Genomic DNA, 21264 nt, shown 5'->3' with positions numbered 1-21264 from the left:
TCTGAGCCGCCTCCAAGACCTACACCAGAGCTCAAGGCAATGCCAGATCCTTAACCCACTAAGCGAGGCCAGGGATCAAACCTTCATCCTCGTGGATACTAGTCAGATTCGTTTCCTCTGAGCCACAATGGGAACTCCCTAAGTAGTCCATTTAAAATATAGATTTTTAGATTTTTGATCAAATTCTTCTAACTCATTATGAGACTTAAATATTTCTGATCCCGGCCACTTTCAGAGTAACAGGGTATTGGTTTTTTTATTCCCTAAATTACATGCTGTTGTTTTTAGTTCTTTTTATGTTTTAGTCACATGAATTATTATTATTATTTTTATTTTAAAAATATTAGACATTCTAAGTTATTATCAAACTCACATTAATATATTAAAGTCAAAAATATGCATCATATCAATAGAAGGAGGAAAACAGTGTTGATAAAATTCAATATTTTAATCTTCTTAAAACCCCATATAAACCAGGAAAATATTCAAAAACCTATGAAGAACATGTACCCCAAACCTCAGTCAACATGATTTTTAATAGGAAAACCTTAAAAGAGGTGTCTCTATTTCAGAAAAAGACAAGAACGCCTATTCTCATGGTTTTTATTTTACCTTGTTCTGGAAACTCTAGTTGGAGGAATAAGATGAGGAAAACAGCTTAAAGTCACAAAAATTAAAAAGGAAAAAAGAAAACTGTCACCATTTGTAGACAATAGAACTATTCCTACTAAACCCAAAATAGTCTACCAACTATTAGAAATAATAGGAAAATCTATTCAAGTGTTTGTATTTAAGATCAATACACAAAATAATAAATGCCAAGCATTGTTAGAAAATGCAAATGAAGAAAAAACTCTTTTATTTATAATAGTGACAATAAACTATAAAGAACATAAGAATAAATCTAACAAAATCTGTGCAGACTTTTGTGGAGAAAATTATAAAACTTTGTTAAAAAGCACTAGAGCAGCCTAATAAGTGGTAAGGTAATGTGGGTTTATAGATAGGATAACCCAACAGTGTAAAGATGTTAATTCTTTCCAAATAAATTCAGTGAATTTCCAATCAAACTCTTAAGAGTATTTTCCATGGAACCTGAGAAGCTGTTTGTAAAATTTGTGTGTAAGACCATGGAGTCAAGAAAAGCCAAAGAATTACAGAGGAAGAGATGGGTAGGAGAATTTGCAGTACTTTGTGTCAAGGCTTGTTATAAAACTATGTAATTAAGACATTAATATTGATGCAGGAATAGAGAAACTGATCAATGGGACAGAAGAGAGAATCTAGAAATAGACATACATGTATACTGAATTTTTATGTATGACAGAGGGGTGGTTTAGAATGTTGGGGTAGAGGAACTACTGGTTTTTAATACATGAAAAATGAAGTTAAATCCTACCTCATACCATGTACAAAACTCAATTACTGAATTTATATATCAAAGGTACAACAATAAAAGTTTTAGAAGAAAATACCTAGTATTATCTTTTCGACTTCAGATTAGGGAAAAATGCCTTTTTTGACTTTTTAGATGACAAAGATAGTTTCTATATTAAAATGTAAAAGTAATTCATAAACTATAAAGTAAAAGACAAGTCACAAATTCAAAGTTGTATAACATTTAACAAAGTCATGTTATTTATGTGTTATATATTTCTATAAATCATTGAGAAAAGTGAAGCAAAAGACATAAAAACATTTCTTACTTCTACTTTTATCTTTAACAAAGATTTTTAAAATTAAGAGATAAAATTCCTGTTGCTTCAAACTTTATGTTTTGACCCATCTTATTTCTTAATTTATTAGAATTCACATTAAAATTTATAACACAACTCTAGATGGTTTGGAAATAACATTTTTATTGTGGTAAAATACATATAACAGTTACTAATTTAAAGTGTATAAAGCTTCAATGCCACTGAGTACTGTAGCCATTATTACCATCGATTTCTAGAACTTTTTCATCATCCCAAACAGAAACTCTGTGCCCATTAACCAATAATTCCCATTCCCCCTCTCTCCAGCCTCTGATAACTACTATTCAACATTCTATCTCTATGAATTTGTTTATTCTAGATACTTCATATTAGTGGGATCATATATTTGTCATCTTGTACCTAGTTTATTTTACCTAGTAGAGTACTTTCAAGGTTCATCTATGTTGTAGCATGTACTATAATTTCATTCCTTTTTATGGCTGAGTAATATTCCATTATTTGTATAAACCATATTGCATTTATTCATTGATCTGTTGATAGCCATTTAGGTTGTTTCCACCTTTAATCTATTTCAAATAATGCTGCCATAAGCTTTGGTGTACAAGTACCTGAGTCCCTGTTTACAGTTCTTTTGGGTATGTACCTAGGAGTGGAATTGATGGATTATATGATAATTTTATGTTTAACTCTTTGAGGAACTGCCAAACCGTTTTCCATAGAGCCTGCACATTCCCACCAGCAATGCATGAGGGATCCATTTGGGAATATCTTTATGTGTCACCCTATCTGATTTTGAAACAGAAACAAAACAGTGTAAAGATTAATTTTTACCGAGAGGTGAAAAGCAATGGTTAAATAGCAAAACTATGAGACATTAAAATCGGAGATTTGTGGATTTCCTCTGGTTTGGCGGACTTTTCAGGAATCCGCAAGTGTTGTTGGCACAAGCCTCTTTGTCAGTAGGTAATGTGAAAATTGAATTTGTTGTTGGTGATAAAGTTCACGTCTGCTTTCTTTGGGGGGACATTGATTTGGGAATATAGTTTACTGTAACCTGGTAATTTCAGTAATGCAAATGCAACAAAATGTTACTTAAAAACAAAACATAAATTCAGTCAGGGGTGGCAAGGCAATTAAGGGGAGCTCTCTCCATTTGGTTGTCCTTCTGGGGCATTATGGCAGCTGCAGCCAATATTGAACAGGGAGCTGCAGCTGTTTACAGATGCATTAGGAAGGAGAGATTTTGGAACTCAGTCGCAGAATTTCTCCTGTGCAAAAGAAAGGCCAAAATTGTTGGAGAGGGAGGATATTTAAGGGATATAAGTAAATTTAATTTGCAGCAAGAGCTTGAGGTGGTAATACTGAGCATTACAATTGCAATGAATCAAAATCTCGGTTTTGAGTTGTGAAAAAGATGATCTAGAGTCAGAACAATCAAATCACACTTCTGTTTCCCAATATATCTGTTACTCTCACATGGGCTCATAAAAGCCATGTGTACTGATGCATCTTTCATTTAGAGTATTAATATTGTTCCATCGTGCTAAAGAATTATTAATGTTCCAATCATCCATGAGTTGTGAGACTGCCCATTTCCACCACGATAAGTCCAGTGCCTTAGGTAGGTACGGAAACATCATGTCTTCTGATGTTGGATTATCCTTAACATAGAGCTTTGGTAATAAAAAAAATTTTGTTGAAAATAGTATAACTTCAAATAGGAATTGTGAGCCTTAAAGGGAAACATTTATAAACCCAGGGCTCTTGGTTTTATCTTGTGACCGGGTGCTTAACAGGTGGTCTGCCACTTGCTTTGTGACTCTGTGACATCATCTCTTTACCAAGATGTTGAAGCTGAACACACAGCCAGCAGAACAGGAGCTACTTCTGTAATTCAACAAATTATATTTATCATCTCATCTGGCCATACCCAGTTGCCCAGGAGTATGACTTTTGGTCATTACTCTTCACCGTATATGTGGTTGTCATGTAAAAAATCCAAACAAAACATTCACAAAATCAATTTGTTTCCAGGGAAGAAAGGGGGCTTCAAGGCACGGAGGAGGACCCTAATCCCCTTGGGAAAAAAGCAGAAAGGTCAATTTGGTTTATTAAAGAGCTGATCCTTTTAGGTTCAGGATATAATATACTTCCTTTAAAGCCATCTAATAGGAAATCAGAAACAGTACAAAAGCATACTATTCCCTGAGGGAGAGTCAACACAAAATTAGTACCACCAGGCCAACTCCAGTGCTTTTTGCGGCCTTAAGCACAGAATCCTGCAATGCAAATGTCATTTTAACTTCTTGGAATCAAATTTAAGGCCTGGTGCATAGAGGTGTTCTGGTAGGCACATATATCTACATAAAGTCAGGGCAAGTCAAGTGCACTTTAGAATGGTCTGGCAGGCTGGCTCTGTAGTCTAAAAACACAGGAGAGAAGTGTATTTTTCCCATAAACGATGCATTAATGAACATACACTAATTAGGCACTTACTATTGCTCAACACTCATAGGGGTAGATTAGCTGAGCAGACTCCTCAAAGGAGAAAGAGTAGGGATTCCAAAGTAGGGTCCCAGGACCAAGGGGAGCCAGAGGGAGGCTTTCTTAAGGTAGGGCACCTAGTCAGAAGAGCGGTCAAAGACAGCAGGCATTTGTCGGAGGAGTCTGTGGTTAGAATAAAACCTCATGGGCACAAAGAGAAGGGGTGATGATCTGAGTCGAATGATGAAGTGTTGGTGAAGAGCAAGGATACTTGAGGTGTTCAGTAAGAAAGCAGGTACAGTGGCTTCAAGGCACCATGGGTATGTGCCAGGGGGCTTGGGCACAGATATATACAACATGCAGTTCTGCTCAAAGGAAGGACTCCCAGTGGAGGTGGGCCACCTCAATCACATGGGAAGCTCCCAGAGAACAATTCAAAAAAAAAAAAAAAGCAAAGGATGACGAACTAAATTGTGGGTTGCTGACTGACTGTGTGAGGTTCGGGGAGGGCAGTCAAGGAAATCTTCACAGGGAAGGGAATTCAAGCAGGCCTTGTTAAGTTTAGGGAAAGGGAGAGGGGTTGGAGGCATCCCAGACAAAGGGACAGTCTGTGCAAAGGCCCCAAGGTTGAAGGAACATGGTGAAGGCATGGATCATGGGAGATTAACCCACAACAAACATGGCGATGCACAGGAATCAGGCCCCAGTGGAGCAAACTGTGCCCTGTGAGAGCCAGTGGGAACTGGGTCTGGCTGGAGAAGCTTGAAGGCCATCCAGGGTTTGAGTGAGTTAGGAAAGAGAGAGCTCTGAAAGCAACACGAAGAGAAGGCTAGTCTTGAGGGACCTAGGGAAAGAGGGAGAAGAAAGAGACGGAAGAAACCATGCAGCTGGCCTGGCTGATGAAATGGTCCAGCTACAATGCCCAGTTTAGAACCCAAAGGTGGGACAGGAGGAAATGATGAATGTTAGGGCATTTTAGAAGGAAAAATCAATAGGTTTTGTATTTCGACTGTATATGAACAGAAGAGAAGAGTTGAGAAAAGTTCCAGAATTTTAAGTCTGGAGAATGGACCACTTTCCATGTGAACTTGATTTTGGAAAAAAAAAAAAATGACTTTGCATGGAATCTTGGGTGTTCTTATGTTAAAGTGACACTTAAACATCCAAGTAGAAATGTCCAGTAAGCCATCAGAAAGAGGGAAATAAAGCTAGGACAACAATCTAGGACTGGAAATAGGATTTGAGCACATGCAAGGTAATTCTCCGTGAGCTGTGTGTTCATAACGTTATGATCCTGAGAAGAACAATTTTCTGAATTCCACATGGGATATGAATTTGTGTCCTAGAATTTTTTTAAGTGTCTTTTATTCCCAATTTTATCTGTAGATTATACCTGATCCAAATAAAAATTATAGCAAGCTAATTATAGATATTAGCAAACTTACAAAAATTACAGGCAAAGGCAAAAACCTGGTGTAGCCAATACGATGCTAAAGAAGTAGAATAAAGTTAGAAAACTGAGTGTCCTAGAATTAACAGTGCAGAGTTTTGTCTTTATTAGAAAGACACAGTAAAATAAAGCAACCTTCTTGGTACCAGAATGGAGAGGAGGCAGATCTGCACACAATCTATAAATCTAAAAGTTGATTGAAGCCAGCATTTTCTTTGAGTGTTGTGACTTCATAACCATTATTTGAAAGTAAAAAGGAAACCCATCGGAATGCTCACTGATGTTTTAAAGGTTCTGCTGGAATGCAATGTAATGAGCCAGAAGCAGTTCTTTCCCACTGAAGCCCAGGCTCTTGGTCTAAGTATCACTTCGCTTACTGAATAGAACTTCTTTCATCAAAACAGGTTGCTTTGTTTCCTTAGCGTGGTATTCTCAGAAAAAAAATCTGTTGTTTAGTGTATACAGGTTGATTTGGTGGAATGATATTTGTGTGTGGTGTTATGTAAATAGAGTTATAGCCCATCTTTCTGATAGTAACATAGGCTATAATTAGGATGTATGTGTATGTAACGATGGAGTGTGTGTGTGTGTGTGTGTGTGTGTGTGTGTGTGTGTGCGCGCGCGCACGCATGCGCGCACAAGTGCAGGCTGAGAGCAGAGGGTAGAGAGATGTGTAAGCAAGCCTGTGTTAAAGTTCTTGATGTAAAGAAAGTCACCAATTCACAAAGGACTTTGATTACCTCTATCCATTATACACACACAGTGAGTGAGCGTGCTACTCACCATCTGTCATCGATTTCATTTGCATCCCCAGCACCTGGCCTGTTTATCTGCTACATTCGTTTCTTCGCCGAATTCTTGCACTGCTTTAATAAAATACAGAAATGTTATTGTTAAAAACCAATTAATTTACAATCCTCTACAGAGATAGTATTACTTATAATTCAATTTGGCTTCTAATGATCTGCTTTCTTGCAAAATGACTTAATTCTTGTGTCAAAGATTAGTTATTAGATATCACCCTGCCATATGAGTCATGTACTGCTGAGGTAGGCAAAGCAGCTCGGAATGTCCCTGGCCATTAATCAGAAGTCTGAAGCATGTTCTTGTTTAACTCCTTCAAGATCCTGGCTGCAGGCATCGTGCCCTTAACTCCTGCCCTGGCCAAACGCTCAGATAGCGTGCCTCCTCCCCTGGGTTAGGTCTGGTGCAAGGAGAGGTGGAATTTCCAGACGAAGCTTTTGGTCATGAAGAACGTGAATAAGCATAAACGCCTTGAAATTCTCTCCAGTTCCGTCTCTCCGCACACATTTTAATTTGTCTCTTTCATGCAGACCTTCCTTTCCTATCCAGCCCTGTTATGAATGAGGTGCGAAAAGATGGTCGGCCTTGGAAGTGAATGTGGTTGGATCTCTCGCGCAATGACGGTGCTGGGTGTCGTTTTCTTTATTATTACAATGTTATCCACACCCACCACGCAGGCCAACCTGCTCATACAGAGGCAGTCTGGCAGCTCTCAGGCTCCTTGTCCACACATTTCACGAATGGAATCACTAAGCATATGGCTCTAGCCAGTGCATTCTAGAAACATCAGCTTGGCCCTGAGGTATCTGAGAGAAAATGTATTCTTCCAGGTTAAAAAATCCTTATATGACATCAAAAAAATTTTTTTTCAGTATAACATTCTCAAGCTGCCCATGTCTTTCCTTTTTCAATCTTCAGACATAACCCAGAATTTAGCGGAAACCATGATTTCCTTTCTCAATTTAATTTTGACTATAATACATGTCAAATGACACATAGCCTAACAGTGGGAAATATAGATGTATATATGTTATGTATATTTTTTGGCTATGTCAGTGGCATGTGGACATTCCTGGGCCCAGGGATTGAACCCATGCCACAGCAGTGACCTGAGCTGCTGCAGTAACGCCAGATTCTTAACCTGCTGCATCACAAAGGAACTCCTATATGTTATATTTTATATGTTATTTTTTGAATTTTATTTTCAATAGGTACAGAATAAAAATAAAAATATAAATAATATAAATATACTTACATTTTAAAATTATGACTATAAAGATTAGGACCTATCCTGAGAATCCTAATGGATTGTTATGAAAAATGTGAAGACACAAAAAATAATCGTTGGAGATTAAGAATAACAGAGTAAGGCTACTTCTCAAATGTCGAAATGACTCAATTAGCCAAATCTGAAGGGGTCAGAGAATTTAATAAATACAGACCAAGAGCAGAGCACCATTTTCATGTGAAAGGGGGAAAAAAATCTTTTTTCATGGTCTCCACTAACTAAAAAGCCAGTATTCTACGTTTCCAAAAATCTATTTTTTCAATGATGCATTTGTTTGCCTTAGACATTTTCACTTTATAAAATGCAGTTGCTGCCAGCTCTGGAACACGTGCACATATGAAAACTACAGGGGGCTACAAAGGTGGAGACAGTTTAGTTTGACTTCTTCTCTGGATGGTGCCACATTCAAAGCATGAAGTGTTCATTATTTTACAAAAGCAGAGAAACCAGCTTTGCAATTGGGGTGGACAAAACTTGAATAGCTGTCTTATAAGAAGCATTTTCTTTTTGTACATTTATAATATCCAGGGAAATGTGCCTAGCTCCACATGCTTTGTCTTCTAGAACAGCCTTTCTACAAACCGCCAAACTCATTGGTAACCTCCCAAGGTTCATCTGATTTCAGTTATATGGCTCATCCTGGATGCCACTCTCTGGTTATCAGTTGATTGTAGGTATTATTTTAAATAGCTTGTCCTGCCTGTTCAGACACATTTTTAATGTTCTTTTACTAGTAAAACTAAACACAAAAAGTAGTATTTCATAGGAGCTTGTCCCCAGACTTAGAAGATTTAAAAATTAGATCTAGAGAGAGGATTAAGATGGCAGAATAGAAGGACTGGAGCTCAACTTCTCTCCTAAAAACAGCAAAATTCACAACTAAAAGCCAAGCAATCCCCACCTGAATGGACTGGAAACCTTAAAAAAGATACCCTACTCCAGAAGAAAAAGAGGAGGCCACATCAAGAGGTAGGACGGGCGATTTCGTGATATAAACAACCCCATACCTCCCAGGTGGGAAGCTCCACAGACTGAAAACTGGTTCACAGAGACTCACCTACAGGAGTGAGAGTTCTGAGCCCCACATCAAACCCTCACATATGGGGATCTGGCACTGGGAGAAAGAGCCCCTGGAGCATCTGGCAATGAAGGCCAGTGGGGCTTGTGTGCAGGAGCTCCACAGGACGGGGAGAAACGGAGACCCCATTCTTAAAAGGTACACAAGGACTTTCACGTGCACTGGGTCCCAGGGCAGAGCGAGGTCTCCATAGGAATCTGGGTCAAACCTGACTGCAGTTCTTGGAGGACATCCTGGGAAAACAGGGGTGAATGTGGCTTGTTGTGAGGGCGGGACATTGAAGGCAAAGCTCTTGGGAATATTCATCAGCATGCCTTTCTCTAGAAGTGGCCATTTTGGGAAAATCTGGCCCCACCCATCAGTCAGTGCTGAGAAGCCCCAGGGCAAACAACAATCCAGGTGGGATCACAGTCCCACCCCTCAATAAACAGGTCACCTAAAGACCCCTCAGGCACACAGCTGCCTCTAATCTCATCCAGAGACTAAGCCTCACCCACCAGAGGGATTAGAATCAGCTCCATCTACCAGTGGGCAGGCATCAGCTCCTCCCATCAGGAAGCCTACAGCAAGCTCCCATACAGACTTCAGCCACAAGGGGGGCAGACACCAGAAGTAAGAGAGGCTACAACTCTACTATCTATAAAAAGGTCACCACACCAAAAACCCATAAAAATGAAAAGAGAACTATAACTCAGATGAGGGGAGAAAGGAAAACCCCAGAAAATCAGCTAAGCAATGAGGAGATTCTTAGCCTCCAGGAAAAAGACTTTAGACTGTCGATGCTGAACAAGTTGCAAGACATTGGAAATAAACTGGAGGCAAAGATGGATAACTTACAGGAAACACTGACCAAAGAGATACAAGATATAAAACTTAAACAAGAAGAGATGCAAAATACAATAACTGAAATAAAAAATTCACTAGAAGCAGCTAACAGCAGAATACAGAGGGCAGAAGAACAAATAAGCGAGGTGGAGAACAGATTAGTGGAAATTACACATGCAGAACAGAAAAGAGAAAAAAGATTGAAAACAAATGGAGAGCGTCTTAGAGAACTCTGGGACAATGTGAAACGGGCGCACCAACATCCATATTATAGGGGTGCCAGAAGGAGAAGAGAGAGAGAAAAAGGGACAGAAAAAATATTCCAAGAGATGATAGCCAAAAACTTCCTTCACATGGGAAAGGAACCACTCACTCAAATCCAGGAAGCACAATGAGTACCATAGAAAATAAACCCAAGGAGAAATACACTGAGACACATATTAATCAAACTAACCAAAATTAAAGACAAAGAGAAAATCTTGAAAGCAGCTAGGGAAAAGAAACAAGTAACATACAAGGGAACCCCAATAAGGTTATCAGCAGATTTTTCAGCAGAAACTCTGCAGGCCAGAAGGGAGTGACGTGATATACTCGATGTGATGAAAGGAAAAAACCTCCAACCAAGATTACTTTACCCAGCAAGGCTCTCCTTCAGATTTGAAGGAGAAATCAAAACCTTCACAGATAAGCAAAAGCTGAGAGAATTCAGGAACACTAAACCAGCCTTACAACAAATACTAAAGGAAATTCTCTAGGCAGAAAAGAAAAGACAGCAACAGGAAACAAAAATCCCACAAATGACAAAGCTCACCAGTAAAGGTATATATACAGTAAAGATCTGAAATCATCCACACACGATTATACCACCAAAATCAGAAATCATGAGAAGAGGTGGGTACAAATGCAGGACACAGGAGATGAACTTGCAATTAAGAGAACAACAACTTGGAGTTCCCGCTGTGGCACAGTGGTTAATGAATCCGACTAGGAACCACGAGGTTTCGGGTTCGATCCCTGGCCTTGCTCAGTGGGTTAAGGATCTGGTGTTGCCATGAGCTGTGGTGTGGGTCGTAGACGGTGGCTCGTATCCTGTGTTGCAGTGGCTCTGGCATGGGCCAGCGGCTACAGCTCCAATTAGACCCCTAGCCTGGGAACCTCCATATGCCGCAGGAGTGGCCCTAGAAAAGGTAAAAAGACAAAAAAAAAAAAAAAAAAAAAAAGAGAGAGAGAGAGAGAACGATGACTTAAAACAATCTCGTATATATATAGACCCTTATATCAAAACTTCACAATAACTGCAAACCAAAAATCTACAATTGATACACAAAGAAGGAATCTCTGAAAAAGAAATATATCTCATAGTAAATAAGTGCCTAATCCGCCATGAAGGGGGTCATTTGACATCATTCTTGGAATGCTGAAGTCTTCTCAGAACTGATTCTGATTTCCTCTCCATCAAAGAATTTACGATAATTATAATTAAATAATGCAACTGTACAATTAAATAATATAGTTCTACAATGGTATTATTAATAACCATTTCTCTCCATGGTACAATGTAAAGTCTATAATGTCTTGTTTATCACATCACCTAGAATGGTGTAATGCCTTTATTGAAGAATCAATAAGATGTAACAAATTGTGAGGACATATTTATATAGTTACACTGTTTTTTAACCAATTTACACATTTTATATTTTACTTATTTTCAGAGGGTGTATTATTTTTGTTATTCTTACCAGTTAAGTTATTCTTTTTATTATGCTATATAAAATATTTAATGGTATATAAGGCTTTCTTCTTTATAAATTTTAGTTGCATAATATACACAATTTTAATATAATGCTAATTTTTAAAGAAAAATTGAAATGTAATAGATAACACTAAATAGTAAAGATGAACGCCATACAAAATGGGATAAAGTATAGAATAAATTTCCTGTTTGTCTCAGCATATTTTCCATTCTACTTCTCCAGAGGGAGTCACTTAATCTGTTTCTTAAGATCCATGTTATAATAATCTGTGTGAATGTAATTGTGTTTAAATATATGCATTTTATTTTGTAAAAAAAAAGAATTTATTAAAGAGTAGTTATTATTTTAGAAAAAAAAATTTAATGCCTTACTTGATTTCGGACCATAATAAAGAAACAGTTTATAATTCAATACTAAAAAAAGAAATAAAAAATAAATAAAAATTAGATCTAAGGGAGCCAAAGGGAGAAAACTACAGGAATAAAAATGGACAACCTGTCCCCACATATGTTCCCTGGTGACTTCTGCTCAGATTGATATGATTTAAAAACTTCGTTGGGAATAATAAATACTTCATGTCCCTGAATCATTGCTCCATATGCAAAGTAAGGATGGGGACCAAATACCAAAAAATGTCCCCCCCAAAAGAAGAATCCTCACATAATCCTCTTTTCCAAAGTTTATTCTTCAGCTTCAGACAATGCATCAGCAACCTCAGAAACAGGAGCACAGCCAAGCAGGCTGCAGTCTAATATGGAAATGTGTCCTGGCCATGGTACTGTGTCATTCTTCTGAATGGGATCACCTGCACCCATCTCTCCTAGGAGAACATTTCAAACAGAGTTAGCTCCTTAAACCTTCTAATTAAAATGAGAACTCCCCAGGCTTCCATGACTCAGCCTCAGAAAAAGATTATTAGGAATTTAATAGGGAAAATATAGCAGCTCAGACCATCTGTGACCCAGTGCTCTGTGAGAATTTAAAGAAAACTGGAGGGAGGCAGCGCACACTCCAATGCACGCTCGAGGAGTACTTTGTAGGAGCGGCAATAAATCAACATAGTTAGAGTACAGCCTTTTTCAGATTTAATTACTGTTACATAATTATTAGCAAAGCATTCTCCTCTGAAACTGTAAAACTCATTACATCAAAAATCCCCAAGCTCCTGATGGAATTTATGAACTAGTTACTTTCTTTCTAGCTCTGGGAAAATAGTGGAATAGAGTCCAGATTTGTCTCCAGCTTTTTAGAAGCAGAGGAAGATTTTTTCCCTTGTTTTGTGTCATTTTCATAGGTTTCTGAGTTGGTTTTCTATGACTCATTCTCTGAGACAGCTATATTCTCGTCTAAATTCCTGTTTAAAGGACTTAGTTCCAGTCTACTGGTAAAAAGTACTAAGCAAATAATTATTGAAGTATGTGGACAAGGAGCTGGCTGATTTTCAAAAGAGTGAAAGATAAATCATGTTTAAGTGTGTGTGATTTTTTTTTTTTTTTTTTGATGGTTCATGAGGAGTCAGAAGAATCCCAGCAAGTCATGGAGCTTGTGTTGGAAGGTCCAGTGTCAACTTGGGAGAGATTCACATGCCGTGATTCACCAGATCTAGCTCTGTCTCTCTTCTTAACACCTCATGCAGCAGCAATTACACTGAGAACTTGAAATCAGCCATGGTAGGAGTATTTACAACACAAAATTGGCAAAGGCTACAATCTAGGCTTGTTTCCTGCAGTCCCTGTTGTTAAACGCTTACCGGCACAGCACTGTTAACCCTGTTCACCAATGACACTAGTGTAAATGCCACCTCTGTTGTCTACACAGCTCTATCCCAGGATGAAGTTCCTCCACTGAAACACTATGTCGATCAAACCTTAACAAAAATAAGGTTATTTAAATTCTGGCTGGGTAGGGTGTTTGCTCCCAGAAGCAGGAATACTGCAGAGTGGGGTTCCTTTGGAAGAGAGGTGATTGCTCTTGCCTGTCGCTAGTGAGCTCCTTACCTTATAATGTAAGTGAACCCAGGATCGAGACATTCCTTCCAATGTGGGTCAGGCAGCCTCCCTGGATCCTCAACCCCATACCTGCAGAGAACTGCAGCTGCTAGAAAACAGTTTGTTCTTGCTCCTACACTCACAATATCCAGCCAGATGTTTTCCGTTGCATTTGTAGGCTCTCCTGGGATTAGCTCGCATCAGAGTGAGAGGAAGATAAAGGCAGCTGAGGCTTAACCAGTCAGCTGCCTTGGACCTGCTCCCTCTGTTGCCACATTTCCCTTCCTGTCTCTTCGCCAACCTCGGGGACAACCTTTGTTTCTCCCTGGCGATCTCCTTATCCCCACTTCCTGCAGAATCTCCCACTGCTCATAACTGCCTTGTAGCCAAACGAACTGACTCCCTGCCCTGAATATGTCCCGAGCCCTCCCATGCTGTTTTTTTCCTAATAGAAGAGAAGGTGACTAACACCACTTGAACTTTGCTCTAGAGTTGTTTGGATGTTCAGTGGCTACATTTTGCACTGATTTTTTTTCCCTTAGCAATCTGCTTTAATGGATAAGAGCTCTCACTGCTAATTTTTTCAGAGCCTGCTATTTCTTTTTCAATTTCTGAATGTGATAGCTTTACAAATCTGTTGGAGAATAGTGTACTTGGAGTTTTCCTTTGTTTTCAGTGTTACTTCTGTGTTTTCTGGCTATAGTTTTTTGTTTGCTAAATATTGTATCTCTTTCATGTTAGAGCTTTTCTTGGATGTTTGGTGATTCTTTGTGGTCTGTTCATATTATATGTTATTAGGAAGTTATTTCCTCTGCTCAATCGAAACTTCCTATGTGCCCATGAATTTGTGTTTGATGTGGAAAGCCCTGCTTATGCTAGGTGTGTGGTGGTCAAGCTTTGTTTTCAGGTCTATAGGTGGCTTTTCTTCTGGGTATAGAGACCAATTACTTCGTGACCATACGTTTGTTAGAATGCTGCATACTTCTATTGCCCTGTACCAATTATTAAATCTCTCTTGTCAGAATTCTGAAGTCAGAGGGAGATCTGGGATTTAATAAATAGCCACATGCCAAATCCAAAAGCACAAGATTATGGGATTGGCTTTTTTTTGTTTTGTTTTGTTTTGTTTTTGGCTGCACCCGTGGTATATGGAGGTTCTCAGGCTAGGGATCAAATCTGAGCCACAGCTGCAACCTGTGCCACAGCTGTGGCAACAGCAGACCCTTAACCCACTGTACCACAGTGGGAACTCTTTTATTGCCGTAGCTCTTTTTATTGTCACGTAATTCGTTAGCTAAACAGTCTCTCTTGTTTTCCTTCTCCTAGACTCTGCTATTTCTGAGTTTGGAATTATTAGAGTTTCTGTTGGGGAAACTCACCAAGACATAGAAAATTCTCTTTTATTTCCAGCGGTTGTAGGTTTTTTAGCTGTATTTTCCCTCCTCTGTTACATATTCAAGAAAACTTTTTCTGTTCTAATCTGTTGATACTTTACTGTCCAGCTGTTGATTGCTGCTGTGTATTTAATTGTTTGACCTCTTGCTACAGTTAAATGGAACTTTGGGAGAGAGTGACCTCCGCCTTCTCAAACTAGAAGTCATCGTCTATTCTTTTTACAGTACTTACTTCTGGTTTAATTATAACTATGCCTATAACATAGGAAAACAGAATTTAACTGTAGTACTGCCCACACTTATGACCAGTGGCTTCCAAACATATTGAATTAATCACAAAATATACTAGAGAGCTGTATTTTATTTTATTTTATTTTATTTTATTTTATTTTATTTTATTTTATTTTATCTATGGCTGCGCCTGCAGCACGCCAAAGTTTCCATGCCAGGAATCAAACCCTCACCACAGTAGTAATCTGAGACACAGCAGTGACAATGCCAAATCCTTAACCCATTGAGCCACCAGGGAACTCCAGTGGGTATATATTTTATTTAGGATATATACCCATGACCCTGACCATCCATTGCACATTTCCTGACTCAACATTGAGGAAAATGCTGCTTTTTATCTAAGCTTATTATGCAGTATGAAGCACATTAAGAAGAACTATCTAATTCTTCTTTATTTTTTTGAATATGGTTTAAATTACATCTATTAATTTCTTTTGTATTTTAGTAGGAAAATGTTATTAAAAATCCACGAAGGCTTATGGTGCTAATAGTCTTTTTAAGAAATCTTTGCGCAGTGAACATCACACGTTATTCTCTAGACAGTCAGAGTCTATGGTTGAAAAATACTGAGCCTTTTGCTTAATGCCAGCATTTATCCTTTCTCTTTCTAAAACATCATTATTATAGACCCAAAACTAAATTTTCAAGTGAAGGAATATGTCGTAAAGATAAAGAGGAGAATTGCTAATATTTTCTTACTATAGCTTTCTAATTTGCGATAGAGTTGCATTAGAGCAGAACATTCTTAAATATATATTATATTTGTGAATATCAGTTATAGTGCCTGGAATCTTGTACTGTGATCACATGACAAATCTATTTTAGTTTTATTGCCATGACAATTACCTGCTTAGAGATTTTTTCTTTTTTTGTCATTCTTTTCTCTATTTTGTCATATAGATGAAATCGCTCAGTGTAAATCTAGAATTCAGACATCTGACTGAGAGAATAAATGCTGTGCTTTAAATTGGTCAGCATGGCAATGCAGAGAAATCCTAGAGCGTTACAGATAATATCAATCCCTTGCTACACTTATGACTAATTTAATCTCCTTCTTACCATGTTCTCCCATCAGCCTAACACCGCATGACCTGTCAAAGTCTCTGCCACAGTGTGACTGGACCAGAGATGAAACAATTTGTTCAGCCAAACCTATTTGGCTACCATCTGATTCTGGTTTTGTAATAGCTCATCCTAGATTGTTTGAAATTAATTTTATCATGGTCTATAAGGAAGGTGTTTGATTAACGAGAGAGGTAACATGAAGTCAGCACTTATTCTGGGTCAGGCACTGTTTTCAGCATTTTACATGTATTAACTCATTTAACCCTTGCATCAACCCTATGAGTCAGGTGCTATTGTTAGGCAAAGCAATCCACGCCCAAAAAAACCAAAACCAAAAACAAAAACAACAAAAAAACTGAGCTCCAGAGGGAGTAACACCTGCCCAAGATCACACAGATGATAAGCAAGGGATCTAGGATTGGTGTCTGCATGGGGCGAATCTACAGTTCATGTTTGCATGGCCCTTGCTTTAAAAAAATAAGACAGTTTTTGTTTAGACTTGTAGGATTGTATATTTACTATTTATATGTAAATATAATAAATACCCCCAAATAATAAATGAATTTTATCTGATTCATTAACTAAAGGATATGTACACCCAGATATGTTATTGAATTAATTCAGTTTATTTATAAACTTGAAAGAAAATAAGGCACCTTTATATTAAACTACCTGTAAGTCAAATATTTTCTTAGTTTATATTGACTTTTTCCTCCTATTAGTCTAGATATATTGGCTTTTACTCAATGTTCATACCTTCTAATCTGACTTAAAGAATACTTTCCTATCCCTTTAAACTCTCTGCTTGTCTCTGTCTCTCTGGACCTTAATCTTACCTGCAAAGCTCGAGATTGCCCATCTTTGCTCATATCTTCCAACCTTAAACCCAGAGGCAGACCTAGGTTTGTGGAGCCTGGGGTTTATATGATTGAAGTGGGGGTTGGCCAGAAGATTTTTAACATAAAGAATGCAAAATGAAAAGCACAAAATTAGGTCCAAAATGAGTATTTACTTAAGTTGAGAAAAGAAGTCACAACATACTACAGATTATTGAAAAAGATGGAAAATACTACAAACAATAAGAGATCCAAATATGTACACAGACACACATAAACTATTTTTAATAATTAACTGGTTGACAACTTAAAAAATACCCTTCCCTCCCTGCATTTTTGACTCCATAATCATTGATCATGTAACAACTAGTTTGTTAATAGCATTTTTAATAGAGTAGAAAGCTAAGCCAGTCTTTACCAGAGTTGATCACAATATCATTTTGTTTAATGACCCATCATTTTTAACCAAATTGTGTGTGTTTACAAATGAATGTAATTATTAGCAAAGAAGATATACTTCCCATATGTTCAAATCAAGATTTTATAATTTCACACTTGTTTTATTGAATATTTCAAAATGGCTTTACAAAGGCATTTAAAATGGTATTTTTTTTTTTTTTTTAGCTCCATCAGATGTGTCATTGCATCAAAAAAGGGGGAAACGTATGGCCCATTTATACTTGAATATGCCGTCTTATCAGATACATTCCTGACAGGAGAGAATTTCATTTTTCCAGACCTGGATGAGACTGAAAGCTCCACTTAAGACAACTGAAAGGACTTCTCACTGCTAGCTTCCGGCTTCTTATCTGCCCCCCCCAACCGCGCCCCAATTAACACTAGGCCAGATACTATAGGACATACTCTACGTTAACCTGACTTCTGGTGCAGCAGCTGCATTTCTCAATTTAGGATTAAGTCAGCATAGTTGGGTAGTAGGGCTATTGCAGGAAGCCACTCCTGCACCTGGCCAGCAATAGTATGAAATGACTGAGAGCCACTCGAATATATCTCAGCAACCCTGGACTACATGTATCCCCAGGTCAGCTTCCCTTAGCCAGCTCCTAAAAATTCCATCTAGTAGGAGAGGCCATGTGAGACAGAGAGCAGGGCAGAGGGGCACAGGCAGACTCTCATCTTGAGTCTTTGCTCACACTCTGGACCAAGATCCAGGTGCCAGGGCCCAGAATTCCGTTCCTAAATGGCTCTGAGCCTGCTTCCTGGGTGGCTGACCCACTGGGCCAGCCAGACCTTGCAGAGTGGACCATGCTTTCTCAGGCTCAAGTGATGGCCAAGTAGAGTCGGGCAGGGGTGGGAAGAAAAGGTGGGCAGGTTAGCACCCGAAAGCTCTCTTTCCTATACTGCCAGGGTCCAAGGAGTCAGACTATTCTCCATTTGAACTAGGTCTCTGCATTCATTATGCAAGCATATTTGTCAAAAGAGGAGGATAAGATATATTCCATTTAATAGGTTTTTTTTAGTGATTTTTATTCTTTCCATTATAGTTGGTTTACAGTGTTATGTCAATTTTCTACTGTACAGAAAAGTGACCCAGTCACACTCATATATATATATATATATACACACACATTCTTTTTCTCACATTATCCTCCATCACAAGTGACTAGATATAGTTCCCTGTGCTATATAGCAGGATCTCATTGCTTATGCACTCCAAATGCAATAGCTTGCATCTGTTAACCCCAAGCTCCATCCTACTCCCTCCCCCTCCCTTTGGCAACCACAAGTCTGTTCTCCAAGTCCATGCATTTCTTTTCTGTGGAAAGTTTCTTTCTTTCTTCTTCTTTTTTTTTGTCTTTTGTCTTTTGTCTTTTTAGGGCTACACCTGCAGCATATGGAGGTTCCCAGGCTAGGGGTCGAATCGAAGCTACAGCTACCAGCCTATGCCACAGCCACATCAACGCCAGATCCAAGCCTCATCTGCAACCTACACCACAGCTCACCACGACGCCAGATCCTTAACCCACTGAGCAAGGCCAGGGATCAGACCTGCATCCTCATGGTTCCCAGTCAGATTCGTTTCCCCCTGAGCCACAATAGGAACTCATCTGTGGAAAGTTTCATTTGTGGGTATATTAGATTCCAGATATAAGCGATATCATATAATTGTCTTTCTCTTTCTGACTTACTTCACAGAGTATGAGAGTCTTTAGTTCCATCCATGTTGCTGCAAATGTCATCGTTTTGTTCTTTTTTATGGCTGAGTAGTATTCCATCATGTATATATACCACATCTTCTTAATTCATTCATCTGTTGATGGACATTTAGGTTGTTTCCGTGTCTTGGCTATTGTGAATAGTGCTGCAGTGAACATATGGGGACATGTATCTTTTTCAAGGAAAGTTTTTTCTGGATTATTTAATAGTTTGTTAGCTAGATGTATAACAAATATTTTGCAATGCCTGTGCAGTCCTTGTATTATCAAAACTAATATGAAAAAAACTTCAAATGTTAAAACATTCAAACAAAACTTTGAAGCCTAATCTGGACATTCAGTTTGGGAACTTTTGTTTGGTGCGTCAAAGAAGCGAATGGGAGCATCAGTCTGCTAAAGTTTTGGACTCTGGGAAGAAAAGTTGAAGGGACTTACGAAGTCACATTCAGAATTCCCATGATCCCCAGGCCTGTGGGACAGAGAAGGCACAACCAACGCTGCCACAGCTTCTGGAAAATGCCTTGATAAGGCAGGACACATACTACAGGGCTTTAGCAAGTAGAGGCACACCCCGCTGCTCACATGATGGGTGCCTCATCACCATGGCTGAGACTAATAAACCCTGTGGCCTTCAGGCCAGTCCTGAGCAATGGAGCAAACGAAAGATCTCACAGAGTAAGGCCACCTTCAGTTGGTGGGGTCACGGACTCAATAGGCTTATGCTCACACAGCCAGAATCTGTAATATTAGTAAAAAGAAAACACATTTGGATGATAGAAAGTTATTCTCTTTGGGAAGAGAGAAACAGTAACACTAAAAGGGATGGGGAATTTTTATTACACAGCTATTTAAAATTCTCAGCACTGTTATTTGTGTTAAATAATACTTAGAGAATGATAGAATTAGGACACATTGCCGGGGACAGCATCACATACACAGATACCTTCTCACTACTTGTCAGCTGTTGTCAAGCACCTGCCCTCTGTCCCCTCTTAACATAACCTTGATTCTGTGTCCTACACAGCTTTGGACAGAAGCAGTTGGGGATCCACAGTTTTAAATTCTCAGAGGTTGTCCTGAACAGCCAGGCTGTGGAACCATCAGGTCAGCACTCCTTGGAGATGATGGACTTGCACCTTTCGTCTCTTTTTCTCCTCTGCCTTTCAGTGCCCTCTATCCAACCGCACAGCCCCCGTCTCTCTGCGAAAAGAGGAACTGGCCCCGTCATTTGTTCCGCTCTCAGGTCCACGTGGTGCTCTGCCCCACATTGCTTAGGAAAAGCTGCAAGGGAGAGATCAGAGCCCCACGAGGGCCCCTCACTGCGACTCCTTCCTAATGGTCCTTTTCTAATCAGAAGGGAGTCATTTTCCTCCACCGCATTATTTTTCTGCCTAGCTTTCCACACTTTGAAGCTGAGTCTCTCCTTCCATTAATGATCAACCAGGAACGTGTACTCACTAGTACTTCATACCAATCGTGTAGTTTTATAGCCTGATCTCAGTCAGACCAAACTTTTGACATAAGTGGTTTCTTAAGGGGGCAGTGCGTGCTATTTCTAGAGTATTTAAAAGACATTAAAAATAATTCTACTTTTTTTTTTCCTGGGGTTCCCTGGAGAAAATAATACACATGAAACACAGTTGTCATTGACTCAGGTGGTGGGGTGCTTTTTTGTACTATTTATACGTCAGGTTCCACATGGTGGCCTGATGCTCGGTATTTAGAAACCAGGCAAGAAATTAGCATTTCAAACTGATACTAAATACAAATTAGAGTCAGTCTTATCTTCTGTGACAGGATTAGCACTTGGAAAGTGCATAAGGTACTTTCTGAATATGATATAAATGAATTCAGTTAAACAAACATTTATTGAGCACCTGCTGTGTGCAGGACACCCTATTAAGTGCTGTCTGAGTGCCATGTGGGTCAATAATATGACCAGGATTTACAATTTGATAGAATGAATGGCTTGGCATGGATGTACCGTCATCCCTCTGTAACTGCCAGTGGTTGGTTCCAGGACCCCTGCAGATAGCAAAATCCATGGATGCTCAAGTCCTTCACATAGAATGACGAGTATTTGCATGTAACTGTGCACACCCTCCTGTATAG

The 21264-nt window shown here is 38.9% G+C and overlaps 1 long non-coding RNA gene across 5 annotated transcripts; it reads right to left on the bottom strand.

Moving 5' to 3' along the window:
• Positions 1 to 924: 924 nt before the first annotated feature.
• LOC106508222 (uncharacterized) lies at positions 925 to 13578 on the bottom strand. 5 transcript variants are annotated; one of them, XR_001304929.3, is made up of 3 exons: positions 13399 to 13578; positions 6436 to 6518; positions 925 to 3605 (listed from the first exon to the last, which is right to left on the bottom strand). It is a non-coding gene; the product is annotated as an uncharacterized LOC106508222 (long non-coding RNA). The 5 variants fall into 5 exon arrangements; XR_014834189.1 differs by having other exon boundaries at positions 925 to 3391; XR_014834190.1 differs by having other exon boundaries at positions 925 to 2986.
• Between the last annotated feature and the right edge of the window lie 7686 nt (positions 13579 to 21264).

The sequence above is a fragment of the Sus scrofa genome, chromosome 18 (assembly GCF_054392235.1).
Source record: "Sus scrofa isolate SSC_HxYL_T2T_F1_AM1 chromosome 18, Sscrofa_HxYL_maternal_Yorkshire_Landrace_v2.0, whole genome shotgun sequence".
Lineage (NCBI taxonomy): Eukaryota > Metazoa > Chordata > Mammalia > Artiodactyla > Suidae > Sus > Sus scrofa.
Note: the sequence above shows the minus strand (reverse complement) of the source record. Positions and strands in the feature narration are given on the sequence as shown.